The following is a 14856-nucleotide window of genomic DNA, read 5'->3' as shown; positions in this document are numbered from 1 at the left end:
GGAGCTGAAGTCTGTTGAGGCTCAGGGCCTGGCTATCATATTGTCAGTCTAGAGATTCAAATCCCCTAGATATATCTTAAGCCCCAGCACCAACTACAATTCCAGTAAAGTAGCATGAAAGGCTTGTGAAAAGAGATCCTATCTGAGTCCAGCTCCATCACGCAGAAACACCAGCTCCAAAGAAGGGCCAACTAGCATGGCAATGAACCCCACCTGCCATGACCATAGAACCTGTGGGTCTCTTTAGCCCTCAAAAGGACCAATACCTGAGGTTGTATCTACTTTATCTGTCTCTGAGACTCTGCTCAGGTGTGCATAAGGGCAATCCTTCTGACAACCTCCAGACTCTTTTTTAGAGACTCAGCCATATGAACTCATTTGTCCTTTCCATTTCCCCCTTGCTTTAGGTCAAACAGCATTTTAAACTCCTGTTATTATATGTAGACAGGGATATTCTGCTGGTCCACATTGAACCTTTAATTCAAGGTCGTTTTCTAGTTACGTCATCAGCTGGTACTTGGTAGTGATCCCTTGGTGCCAGGGAGGCTCATCCCCGGGTGTCATGTCCCACACTGGGGGGAAAGCAGTGCATTTACATGCTGAGTTTGGCTTCAAGACTGGCCACATTTGAGTAACACGGAGGCTGTCAGGAGGGAACTCTTAGGCACAGTGCTGCTCTAGGCCTTGTTCTTATTTGAGGTGTATAGGCTCACAAGCATAGTCATTAGTATCAGGGGCTCACTGTTGGACTTCATTCCTTCTTGGTCTTTGCCATTGCACCTGGGGGACTGCCGCTGCTCCTCTAGGGACCACGACAGAGCTCCCCTGGCCAGGAACCCATCACACCCCCAGCTGTTGTTTTTAATTGTTTCCATTATGAGTATATCCAAACATTTCCATGCACCCTGGACACATGCCCTGTATAACTCCCTGTCAACCATATATCACCTGTCGATAACATCCCATACCAGTATTCCTCCGCTGCCATTGTTGAACCACTCAGTGATCCAAAATATTATCTGTTTTTGTGAACACACCCAACTCTTATACATCTTTGCCTTTGATTTTTTGTTCTCTTTATTTAGGTTGCCCCCACTCATTTACTCCCTGATAAAGTCCTATTCACTCAATAGCATAACATGTGCAAAGCACTTAACACAATATCTGTCTTATGGTCAGTTCCTCTCTACTTCATTTTAAATGAACTTTTCCTTCTGTTCTCTTCAATAATTATCTGCTATCAGTTTGGTAAAGTCTTTCTTCACCTTTGCATCTCAGAAAGATCTAATCATTTCCTTAAATGTGTTGCCAATGCATTTTAAACTTGCCTCTATATCTTTATATTTCATCATAGTATAGTACAGTTAAACTTTTATTTATCTTTCATTGTTAAGTTTTAAGCCCGCAAGGTGGGATCCTATAATATACTTTATGCCTTGGTGTTTTCATTTGCTAAAAGCTGCTAATGCAATATACCAGAAATGGGTTGGCTCTTAAAATAGGGATTTTTTATGTTATAAGCTTACTATTCCAAGACTGAGAAAAATGTTCATATCAAGGCATCAGGCAAAGCTCTCTTACCAAAGATTGGCTGCCAGTGATCTTGGATCCCTGCCAGGGGCAGGGCACAATGGTGGCTCTGCCAGTCCCTGCCTTCTTCTCCACGCTGCACATGAACATAAACACACATTAGAGATACCCATCTTCTTTGCATTCATGCATCTCCTTTATTTAATTTTCTCATAGCATTGATCCTTCAACATAGGAAATAACTACTTTGTATTTCATTTCTCTCTCTAGACTTTTTAAAAAGCATTGACTAACTCCTTTTAAATCTCACTGAATTCCTAGTATCCAGTGCCTGGCTTCTATCAGAGTTCAAGAAATACTTGCTAAATGCATGATGTGGGGAATGGGCCTTGCCCTGTGCAGTATTATCAGCATCAAGAATGATAGATATTGCTGCCCCTGGATGTGCCCTTCTCAAGGCTCTGTGGGAGCAGGAACAGAAGAGGATAAGGAGGTGAATGTCTCCAGGTAACTGAAGGTACTCACTCACAGTCCCAAAATGTTTGGCAAGGCTAGGGTCAGGGTCAGAAGGCCTATAATTTATCATTTCTCTAGCTCTTAGAGGAGAGATAGAGACCATACATTGATCTTGCAACACCCAATGTTTGTATGTGCACTATATGTAAAATATATGTGTATATGTTTGTGTGTATTTTTTAACCACCAGATTATAGTGTTATCTTAGATATGCAAAGAGAAAATTGCCATTCAGGAAAATTTCTAATGACATTGGGGAATTAGATATAGAGAAAATGCAATGGAGGAGATGATCAACTATATCTAAGAAGTTAGAGAAGGCTCACAAAGTTAGTGCATCCATTTACTATCCTTTGTAAAAAATCACCTGTGAGGTGCCAGATACTGCATTAGGCATAGGGAATAAGCAATGCATAAAAAGTACCATGGAACACAATCCCTGTTATATTTTTGTCCATGCATGTGTTGAATTAAGGTGTGAAATTTCAGGGAAAGTCTTTGGTAATATGCAATAAAGAGAGGCGGGGTTTAGGTCTAGAGTCACATTTTTCCATTGACAGACCATGTTTCTCTGACAGGTTGTGCTGGTTTGCGGCCTTCAGGACCTCCTGGGTCATAGTCTTGGAGTATTCCTCTCCATCATACTGGATCAGTAGGTCAGCAAACGTCACTGGGATTGCTTGCTGCAGAGTGCCTGAAGGCATGCAGTTTTATCTCAACAAGAGCTGTGTTGTTCAGCTGGAACTTGAACTTTACCAGCTATTCCTCTATAAGGTTTTCAAGGATGTTGAGGAGGTGTGCCTTCAGTGTGCTCTCCTTTCTGTGTGGCTGAATTCTGGGGAACTGATGGTCCTGCAGTCACTGCTGAAGTGAAGAGATAGCTATGGATCATTACAAGAACTATGGGGAAGACACATAAGGCAAAAGGTTTAAAAGAAGTGAGAGAAAGATAAGTGGAGGTGAGATCAGAGCCTGTCTTGCTGAAAAATAACCTTGAGTTCTAAAATATGTGCCTTCTAAGACATTCTTCAACACTTCGGGCTGCTCACCTTCCCTCCCCATTCCCCATACCCCAAAAATCAAGCTCCACCCCTACAATTCTCAGGATACTCTATTCTGTGATTTCTGTTTGTGAACAATGAGATGGGATAAGGATCTATAGAGAATTATGAAAAAAGCAAGGAGAAGAATGGACATAGTGTTTCCCAGTCGATAGAAAAAGTAAGTGAATTTGTGGATAGTAATAATGAATCAAAGTTTAACAGAGAAGTGAGGATATTTATGCATTCATTTCATGTGTGCACTGGATGGGTGGGAGTATTTTAGGAGATTCAATTTACACATAAAAGTTGGAACTCAGTTTTCTGATTTCTCTGTAACCACAGTATCCTCAACGTTTCCCTATGCTTACTCTGCTGATTAGTCTCTATTTTTTCCCTACTCTGCAAAAGATATTATCTTTCAGGTGAATAATGTGAGAATGCAATTTTTATTACCACCATATATATATTTTTAAGCCGCTGCTTTTTATTTCATCAGTCATAGAGAACAGTTTCACCAGTCAGTCATAACTGTTTGGGTACAATTAGTTTCCATCCTTTCCCTCCTATCTTCCCTCATTCCATTCCCTTTTCTAATTTCTGTTGCTTGCACATATACTTTTACATTGTCAAGGCTGATAGTGTTTACATTCTATTCTTTAACAGTTTAATTTTCTATGATTTTTCATTCTAAAAGTTGATTATTCTAAGAGCTTAGAATCAATAAACAACATTTACCCTACCATGGCCATGGATGTGCTATTCCCTACAGTGCCAAGAAGGGTCTAGGATTCCAATTCCTTCTCCATTTGTCCAAGGTCAGCATCAGTATTCCCATGCCATTCAGTGCCACCACCACATTTTTAATGTGAACTTAATTTTTTAATATTGTTGGAGTAATCCCTGAGGGGCCTGTGGCAGCCTCAGAATAGTCCCACAACAGCAAACATCTCTGCTGTCCAAGGACACACCACCATCTCTTATATCAGCAATATCACTATTGCCCCCAAACTGTTTCATTCTCCCCCTCCACACCCATCAAAATTCTGGCTATTCTTTTCTTTAAGTTTTAAAATTTTTTTAAAAAATTGAAGTATATCATTCATACATGAACATCCATAAACAATAAATGTATAGTAAAAGTTATGACCTTAAACATGCCTATCATCATACATTACCTCACCACCAACACCTTGCATTTCTGTGAAACAGTTGTTACAAACCTTGAAAGCACATCATCAAAACATTACTCCTGGGAGCAGATGTGGCTGAAGCAGTTAATTGCCAGCCTTTCATATGGGAAGTCCCAGATTTGGTTCCCAGTGCCTCTTAAAGAAGACAAACAAATAAGGAGCAGACAATGAGCAGATAATGAACAGATATTGAGCAAAAAAAAAAAAAAACAATGAGCAAACAATGAACGAAAAAAAAAAACCCACAAAACAATGAGCAGACAATGAATGGGAAAATAAAACAATGAGGAGACAATGTGCAAAAACAAATCAGCAGAGAACAGATGTGGTTCAAGCAGTTGAGTGCCTACCTCTCACATGGGAGGTCCCAGGTTCAGTTCCTGGTGCCTCCTAAGGAAAAAAGATGAGCAGACAATGTGCAAAAAAAAAAAAAAAAAAAAAAAAAATTATGGCTAAGTAGCCAATATATTACATTTGGTATATTTTCCCCTAGTCTACCCAGTTATTGACACCTGGTATTAGTATTATATTCTTGCTATAGTTCATGAGAGAATGTTCTCATATTTGTTCAGTTAACCACAGTCCGTCTTCCACCAGAGGATTCATTGTGTTATAAAGTCCCATGCTCTGTACAATCCATTCAAAGTGTACACTCAGTGGCTCTCATTTTTATCACAGAGTTTTGTTGTCATCACCTCAATTTTAGAACATTTTCATTACTCCATAAGGAAATATCACATACCACCTTATACCCTGCTAAAGTTGCCCCTTAGAATTGATGTAACATTTTCTTTGCTATTGCTGTAAAAATATTACATTACTGTTAACTGTAATCCATGTTACATTAGTTGTAATTTCCTGTGTATCACCATATTCTTAACATTTTGTAAACAAAGAGTATTTTTATACTATTTATTAACCATAATTCACCACCAAAATCAGTTATATAGTCCCTACATTATTCTCTAGCTTCCTTTCAATTGAAATATTACATCCACAGACTACCTCTTTCAGCCACAATCACATTTATAAATCAGCAGTGTTAGTTATACACACTACGCTGTATTACCATCAACTCTATTCAATTCCACACATTTGCAATAAACATTAGAAATTCTGCATACATTAAGCATCAGCTCCCATTATCAACACGCTTTCTATTTCCTAGAGTTTCCCTCCATGAGTTAAATATATCCAAATTGATTTTATAGATTCAACATAAGCACAATAAAAAGTCCATAGTCTACTTTAAAGAAATAGAAAAATTAATTACCAAATTTATTTGGAAGGGAAAGGAGCATCAAGTACCCAAAAGCATCCTAAAAGAAAGCAAAGTCATAGACTCACACTTCTTTTCCTTAAGAAAAGTTCTGGATATTCTTGAAGTTACTCTAAAATGCCATTTTCTTCACTATATCCTCTTTTATTTTCCTATCTGGTTACATCATTGTCTTTTTGGTGCATCACTTGGCCATGTGGGGGCCTGTGTCTCTCTGTGCAGGTCTGGGACACCTTTTTTTTTTTTTTTTTTTAAACCAGGTGTTCCCAGGGATCGAAATGGGTCCCCCATATGATAAATGGGAGCTTGAGCCACAGCTGCTTTCCATGGTATCCTTTTTGATTTTCCCTATTCGATGTGCTATTAGCTAACTTTCCTAATTCTTATGACACTTCTATTTTGTCTTGTTATAGTTTTTTATGTGTTTCAAATATTTCCCTCTGGTATATAGCAAATGCTATTAATTAAATGGGCAATTAGTATTATGATCATCAATTAAGTCCCAGGCACTATGGTAGATACTTTGCATATCCTATCTCTCATTTATTTTTAACAAAAAATGAAGAGATAAGAAAACAGTGTGTCAGAGCAATATTTCCAGGGTGAAATAGTTTGTAAGGTAAGAGGTAAAATTCAAACATATCTTTTCAATTCCAAAAAGCATGATCTTTCCACTACACCAATGGATATTACTCACCACTGTGTACTTTCAGTACCTATCAAAATGTTTTTAATACTCGTACTTGTTGTAAGTACTTGAATTTTGGCTTCTTTGCCCCCACATTCCTGAAATTCTTGTCTAAAAGTTAGTTATTTTCTTACTTTCAGTGCAAAATATCCATGAAAAAATTAATCAAGTAATTATTTAGCATTTGCCGTATACCATGAAATGATTCATGTGCTTGGGATTCAATCATGAACAAGAGAGACAGAATCCCTGTCCACAAAGAACTTCCATTCCAGGGCAAGGAGGATAGTTGAGGGAGAAAGACAGTAGAAGAAAGAAGGCACATGGAGGTGGGCAGCATTCCAACATTTAGAAGCAGAATAAGGGAAACTAAAAAGTATCCAGGGAGGTGGAGTGAGGAGGATGAGATACATTTGGGATCCCTGAGATATGGAGAAGGAAGTGTTTTAAAAAGGAAGGTGTTGTCAACTCTATCATCTAATTTTGAGAGGTCAGAAGGGTAAGGCTAGAGAAATGATATTGATTTTTATAAAATTAAAGTAATTAATGGCCTTGATAAAAACCGTTTCCATGAATATAGGGAAAAGTCCAATAGAAGCGTATAAGTGAATATTAAACATTTCAATTATTTTGCTGCCTAATATATAGCAGAGGATAGGGGGAACTACAGGAATGGACCATGTATTTGAGAAGTTTGTTTTAAAAATTGGCAATAAATTTTTTGAAAGTTGACTTTTTATTATCTAGAGCATCCTCTTGCTGAATGCTGACTAGCAATAATATCACCATCAAATTACATTTTATAATTATCAAGTACTATATATTCAATGTACAGAGTGTATATACATATTCAATGTATATTCATATTCAATGAATAAACTTATATCAGCACACTAAACTTCATATGATTTTAAATGAATACTGTTTCCAGATAATTAAAAAAACACAAACTTTATGGCAACAACTGTAATACATGCATAGTTATTTGAAAGATAGTTTTAAAGTTATCACGTAGTAGTGGAATATAATTTTACAAAACACAGATGGCATAGCAGCATAAAGCTCTGTGGTTGAATAAGCAGCAAATTAAAGAAAAATATCCTCAGAGAGAAGCTTGAAGATTAATGTTTTCTATTAGAACACTTTATTCTTTCCTTTTCAAAAATGGCCACCAATGGACAAAAAATGTTATAACAAAGGGGTCCTGAAATTTCTAGAAAAGAAAGAAGGAAGCTTCAGTAGCAGTAACTGATGAAAAAGACTTATCATGGCAAGCTTAGCCAGAGGATACAATGCTCATTTTTAGAGAAGTTAAGTATATTACATTTGTTTCAAATGTAGAATCTCAGAATCTCAAACGTTTACACATTAAATAAAGTTTAATTCTTACAGATCTCCTTTTGAAAATGCAATTCATATCTACTGCAGTTTCAGAAGTTTGAATTCAAAATGAAATATGAAGGCAGTAATCAGGGAAATTATGTCAGGGTGCTTTGTTATATATTTGTACAAATCAGGATGTACCTCTTCTGTCTGTGATACAGTAGGGAAAAAGTGATTCTAAATATATCCAAGTAAATGCAGAAAAATACTTTGCTGTTTGAGGCAGACCATGCTAAAATATAATTTACAATGATTAGTTTGCATTTAAGTTGGTTAGTAATGCTTTCAGTTTGAACCAATGAAACCAAGGTCATTTAAGTTTTGCAGTATTTGATTCATCTTTTGTACTAAACAATGGTTTATCTGAGAAGTAAATAAGTTTGAAAAAAGCAAATGATCTGATCCTTTTCTTTATGATTATCGTTTTCTCACTCAGTCACACTAATTCAAACAAATCAATATAGGATTAAGATTTTTCACCTATTAAAATGCAGATAGTGACTTGTGAAGGCAGACAGTTTACCATGTAGTACTTAATAGATAAAACTATTACCATCAGCTCTTTTTTTAAATAACACCAAAATTTGCAAGCCAAAATAAATATCTGATTTAAAAATTCTGCTTTTGTGCTTGCTTTGGCAACACATATACTAAAAATTCTGCTTAAAGATACTCAGTTGTCTTTTTGATCCTTTGAGAGTGGTGAGGGTTGGGCCTTTAAACCCTGAAGAGGAACTGATAAAAGGAAAAAAGTTCTCAATGCTTAAAGAAAAAGCAACTGTTTAGGAGTCTAAACGGTTACTATGCTGGTGTGGAAAGATGTGTTTTCTGCCACAGACCATTCAAATTCCCATAGAAATAGTTTCTCCAAGCTAGTTACATCAAGATGTAAGTCAGCCTACCCATGATTAAAACTGAAGTAATCCTCCAAAAATAGGAGCAAGACACCTCACCCAAAAAAGAACTTTTAAATCTTTGCAAGCTGAACTGCCACTGATCATAGTAGTCATGTTCATTGGTGTTCCCCTTACTAAACTGCCCATACCTGGGGACCCTTGAGGAGGTACAAATGGATTAAACCACTGATTTGTGTTTTGTTGCAATAACTGGTTCATGCTAACTTTGGGTTTCTGAGGGCCAAAGAGATTATTAAGGGCAAACCTATCTGTGGGTCTTTGTTGGGTCTGCTTTGCACCAGCAGGAGAAGCACTCACAGCATTGAAGTTTGGCAAAGTGGAAGGTGTCTCCAGGGTCATCTTGGTCACTCCAGGTGTGCTTGGTCTACTGAAGAAGTTCTGGTTTGTATTAATGGCATGTTGAATCATGAAGTCTGAAAGCCCAATTTGGCATTTAAGCCATTTGTCAAATTTCTCTTTGTATTATCAATTGGTGTAGAAACATCAAACCAAGGCCCATGGAAGGAACAGAAGTGATGTGGGAGGAGTGGGGGTGGGGTGGGGAGTGGGGTATATGGGAACCTCTTAGATTTTTTTTTTAAGATTTATTTTATTTATTTCTCTCTCCTTCCCCCTCCTTGCCCCCATTGTCTGTTCTCTGTGTCCATTTACTGCATGTTCTTTTTGTCCGCTTCTGTTGTTGTCAGCGGCACAGGAATCTGTGTTTCTTTTTGTTGCATCATCTTGCTGCATCAACTCTCCGTGTGGGTGGCACCATTCCTGGGCAGGCTGCACTTTCTTTTACGCTGGGCAGCTCTCCTTATGGGGTGCACTCCTTGTGTGTGGGTCTCCCTATGTGGGGGACACCCCTGCGTGGCACGGCACTCCTGTGCGCATCAACACTGTGCATGGGTCAGCTCCACATGGGTCAAGGAGGCCCAGGGTTTGAATCACAGACCTCCCACGTGGTAGACGGACACCCTATCCTCTGGGCCAAGTCCACCTCCCCTCATAGATTTTTTTTTCTTCTTATAATCTTTATTTTATTTTATTTTCAAAATAATGACTTAACTGTTTTAATCCAAACTTTACAATTCTTGTCATCATAAGTATTTAGTAAACATAATGCTAGCTTATTTGATCAGTAAATCATAAACTTGTGTAAATTTAGAAGACACACCCAAGTAAAAATAAAAACATGCATCTCTATTATTGTCTCTAACACTAATAATTCAAATTTAACCAACCAATAAGCAAATGTAGCCTCATTTGCTAAAGATCTACCTAGATTATGTGACCTTTGATTTTATTTTATTTTATTTTTAAAATTAGTCAACTTTTTAATTTGGAGCTTCATATACTTAGATTTTTTAATGTAACATTTTGTGTGATCTATGTATCTTTAAAAAATAAAGAATAAAAAAAATATAAAAAAAAGACAGGAACAGGTTCAGGTAGAATTAATTTGACATATTCTTCCTTGGTACATTCTTCAGCAATCAGTAGAACATTAGGCAAAACAAAAGTACTATGTCAGGGTTTGCAAACTGATGCCAAACAAGGCAAAATTCTCTTCACAGTGACACACTTGGGCAGCTTTGGTAGAACCTTTGGCAGTACTTTGAAAAACTGTGATTTCTGAAGATTATATCTTTGGAACATGGTATCAAAATATAACAATGTTACTGCACCAACATCATCAAAGAAGGGAATCTTTATCATTTTGTATGTATCTGGTCTTAGGGTTGGAGTTACGCTTAACAGTAGTTTTACATGTTCATGGATTTACTCAAGTATATTTGTAAGTGAACTAGACCCTAAACAATTCAACTGACCCAACTGCCTACTGAAACTCTTGTAAATATCTTACTTGTTAACTTCAAACAGATGTTTCCCTTTATTAAATACAGCATACATAGCAATTCCTAAAGAGTGCATATCACTGACTGTTCCATAGCTCACAGAAAGTATGTGTTCAGGAGCCAAATATTCAGAATTTGGAAGACATAATGATGGTAAATTTGGGTCCTATTCTTTACAAGAAAATTCAGAAGGATTGGTGGATGATATACAAAAATCAAAACCCATTATTTGCCAGGCTCCACTTTTATTCAAAATTATATTTTCAGGAGTAATATTTCCATGAACCATTTTCACACTGCTATGTAAAAATGACAACCCTTCAGAAACTTGAAAGAAACCATATTTGGTTTCTACATCATAAAGTTTATAATCCTTAATATCAGCAGATATGAGGGAAGGTAGGTTTTCCCAGTTACAAAGAACATTTGCTAAACTGGCACAAACTGGTTCTGTACAAAATTCCAAGATTCTTCTAAAGGATAATGGACAGTAAGAAGTCGAGGGTATTGTAGCCGAGTTAACTGTTGTACTTCTCTTTTTAGAGAATTGATAATTTGATTATTTTCAAACTTTTATTTGTCAATCAGCTTTTTATCAAAGACAAAACAGCTTCTTTCTGCTTTGTCGACTTTTATTTTGACGTTAAAAATCTTCCAAGCTTGCCCATTGCCACCACTGGCAATGTGTCGACCAACATGGAATTCTCTGGTTATAGTGTTTCCCATTACAGCACTAGTGACATCAGCTGTTACTTTTGTAACAGTACTCTTCAACTTATTAAGTTTATGGACTCAATGCTTAATAAGTTATATTACCTCTTTTCCTCTCCTCCTGAGAGGGGTGGTGCTGGGGTTCACTCTGCCCACCCCTCCCAACCTCTGCTGGACTGCTTCTGCTCAGCCTCAGTGCCTGGCTGTTCTGGCCAGCTTATTCCAGCAAAGGCTGGAGTTGAGGTAGAAAAAAGGGAAGGAAAGGGAGGGACTGGAGAGAAAGAGTAAGGGAAGGGGGAACAAAAATTGGTAATATTAAGACATCTGATGGGAATGATCCAGCAGAGGGGGAAAAACTTTTAATGAAAGTGGTTGTTTCTACTTCCTTCTGCTGCTGTAACAACAACCCACAAACAGTGACTTAAAACAACATAAATTTATCCTCTTATAGTTCTGGATCTCAGAAGTCCAAAATAAGTCTTACAGGGCTAAAATAAAGTAGCTGGCCAGGATGGTTCCTCTTGGAACCTTCAAGGAAATGTGTTCTTGCCTCTTCTGGTGGCTGCTGGCATTCTTTGGTTTGTGGCTCCATCATTCCAATTTCTATTTCCATTGTCAGATTGTCTTCTCATCTTCTGTTGTAAAATCTCTGTTGTAAAATCAGTTTGCCAAAGGCTTCTTATTCAAAATACCAGAAATGCATTGGCTTTTATAATGGGGAATTTATTAGGGGAAAATCTTACAATTCCGAGGCTGTGAAATGTCCAAATCAAGGCAGTACCAGAGATGCTTTCTCACCAAAGTCGTCTGCTGACAGAACTTGTTGTCCTACCACGTGGTGAGGCAAGATGACAGCTAATCTCTGCCAAGGTTCCTGCCTTTTCCTCAAGGTTCTCTGTCTCTCCGAGCTTAGCTGTGGGAGATCAGGCATATAGCTTGTGTCTTTCCGGGCCTCCTCTCTCAGCCTCCACTGCTCAGCTTTCTCCTCAAGTTCAGCTGTGGGCAATCAGGGATATGTCATGTCTTGTCTCTTCAGCCTTTAGCTGTTCCATGGGCTCAGCTCCTTGGGGGCCTCTTTCCATGACTCTGTGTTCTGCTGATTCCAGACTCTGGGACCTCTATCAGGGCTTCTCTATCTTTCCGTAGTTCTCTCTCTCACATGCCATGAGTCATGCCTCACTGATGTAGTTAAATCAAAAGTAATCTAATCAAGATTCCTTACTGTAATCTGTTGTTATCAAAGGGTCTCACATTCACATGAATGGATTTCTAAACTATTTCTGGGATTCACAAAAGAAGTTCAAACTGTTGCAGCTTCCCTCTAAAACACACAGTGAATAGATTTAGGGGCCATTGAGATAATTCAGTATAATCTACCCATCTCAAGATACTTAATCACATATCAGAATCCCTTTTGCTGTATAAGGTAACTTTCACAGGTTCCAACAATTGGGGTATGGGTATTTTGGGGGGACCATTATTAAATCAATGATAGAGATAAAGAAATAATTGTGAGCAAGGGAGGGGGGATATCTTGACAAGGTGAGGGTCCCTTCAGAAGGTAGGAAAGTGAGATGGGAAGGATGCTTCATACAATTGAATGATTGGTCTTAGATAGTATGGAAAATATTCCTTCCTGTGGAGCAGGAGAGAATACAAAGTGCATATGTAGATGCATGTAGGTGTTTGGGATTGGTGATAGAAATAGAGGTAGTTTTCATTTAATTGCATCTGGTGGCAGGGAGTGAAATGATGGCTGTACTGAAGATTGGAAAAGACGTAAGAAGGCTTGATATACTCAGAGTACAGAAAAGTATATTTTCTAGAGATCCTTAATTTGTATGTCTGGCAATTTTGAGTTCCATTTTTACATTGGTTATGATTTTTCCACAGTTTTTTTCTCTTGGAGCATTCAATTGCTTGAGCACAGACTTTGTTTTAGCAGATAGTGGGACTCAACTAGTGAGTTAGAAAGAAAGAGGGCTGTAAGTGTAAAGAGCGTTTGCAGAATAGGGATTATAGTGAAGGACCATCTCATCTAGGTTGAGTAGGGAGGGATATGAGGGATTAGTGGAGGTGATAGTACAAAGGATAAAGTCAATTATCTGTAGGTGCTGATGTATTAGAAATTGGTCAGAATTTATCCTCAAGAGAGTGATTGAGTTGGAAAATTAGATGATAATTGGAAACAGCAATGGAAAAATAAAAGGATGTTATCCCACACCCTTGCCTGAGGTTGAATGTGTTAGAAAAATCCATTCAAAAGGAACTACTAAGTTTCTATTAGAGCAAGAAGGTAAAGGAATATTCTCAGAAAAGGTTTAAACATATAATTAAAGTTGCTGATGACAGACTGAGAGCTCTAGGAGCAAAGTGGAAGAGTTTAGGACATGGGGTTGGGTAGAAGAAGAGATCAAATCAGAATGTGTAGGGAGGGATTGGGAAGAAGGGGCCATTTGATGAATGATCTTGGAGGTTTGGACTTCTGATGGTGACTGAGATGAACTCGACCTATGTGAGGAATGCAGTAATTGTTCCCAGAAATCAGAGCACGGGGCTCTGAAAGAGCTCTGAGGGACTGATCATTCCCTGGAGATTGGGAGGAAGCCAATTTATGAGAAGGCAACGAAGAATTGAAGTTTTTGGTTATCTGTTATTGTCCAAAATACTGCCATCTTCTTTTCAAACTTTCTTAAATAATTGACCATTTTCTACCACTTAATTTTTTTTCTTCTCTAGCAACATTCATTACCCAAATGTTTACTTATTTATTCACTCATTCACTGAACAAACATTTTGGAGTAAATAGCATGTGCTGTGCTACAAATACATAAAGGTAATGCCAAGACCCTGCCCTCTAAAAGCTCACAGTCTTAAGAGAAGAAGCCAACACACTGCTTGGAGGAACCATACTCCAGGAAACAGTGGTTGGACTCTTCCAAGGGGATACCCTGGGGCCCACCAGCCTTCCAGATCATCAGATAATCCTCTGTGGTCCCATGTACCAACCTCCATACCCATGGAACCACTCTGTTCTCCCTGCTAGAACCCACTTAGATTTCTAGCATGGAAATTGCACCCTTGGTACTATCACTTGATACATTGGGGAAATGCCTGGTGCCTAACTAGGACTCCTGGGGTTTGGTCTCCTGCCTACTGGTCTGCATTTCCTTCATGGTCCTATCCCTAACCCTAACCCTAACCCTACCCCAGGAACAAGAAGATTTTCTTGCATAATATAGGAAAAAAGAGTCTTTGTATCTCCTGAGACCTCTTAGGCACTTATGCTTCCTTTAACTTCTTGGGTGAAGGAAAAACTAACTTCAGTGTGGGTCCCTGAGGCAAGGGGATATGTTTACCTTTATGAACACTGGGTCTTCTTTCAGTTCAGTCAGATCAGAGGAAAGAAGTCTGCTTCTGCAGACAAAATATTTCCTGTGTTCCTGAAGCCAGTCTCTTCTATCCCTTCTATTTGAACCTATAGTTGGTGCTGGAATTGGTTAGGTGTATGTCCAAGAGACTTGAAACTTTGGGCTGTTCATGTGCCAGCTGGGCCCTGAGCCTCAACAGAGTTGCAATACCTACTATCCAGGATATTGGATTCACCCAGGGCAACTAATAAGGAGGTGATTATGGACACCATACTAAGGGACCAAGAGAGTCTACAACTGCAAGGAAGAGAATCCCACCCTTCAGCCATATGAGATTGAAGACCCCTCTCAATTAGAGGTGGAGTGGGCATCATCATACCAGAATCC

General features: G+C 38.3%; 1 pseudogene; it reads right to left on the bottom strand.

The window, feature by feature from the left end:
• Positions 1-10722, bottom strand: part of LOC101445090 (SCY1-like protein 2 pseudogene) — a 107762-nt pseudogene extending 97040 nt beyond the window's left edge.
• Between the last annotated feature and the right edge of the window lie 4134 nt (positions 10723-14856).

The sequence above is a fragment of the Dasypus novemcinctus genome, chromosome 10, assembly GCF_030445035.2.
Source record: "Dasypus novemcinctus isolate mDasNov1 chromosome 10, mDasNov1.1.hap2, whole genome shotgun sequence".
NCBI lineage: Eukaryota > Metazoa > Chordata > Mammalia > Cingulata > Dasypodidae > Dasypus > Dasypus novemcinctus.
The sequence above is the reverse complement of the archived record's forward strand: the minus strand, read 5'-3'. Positions and strand labels throughout refer to the sequence as shown.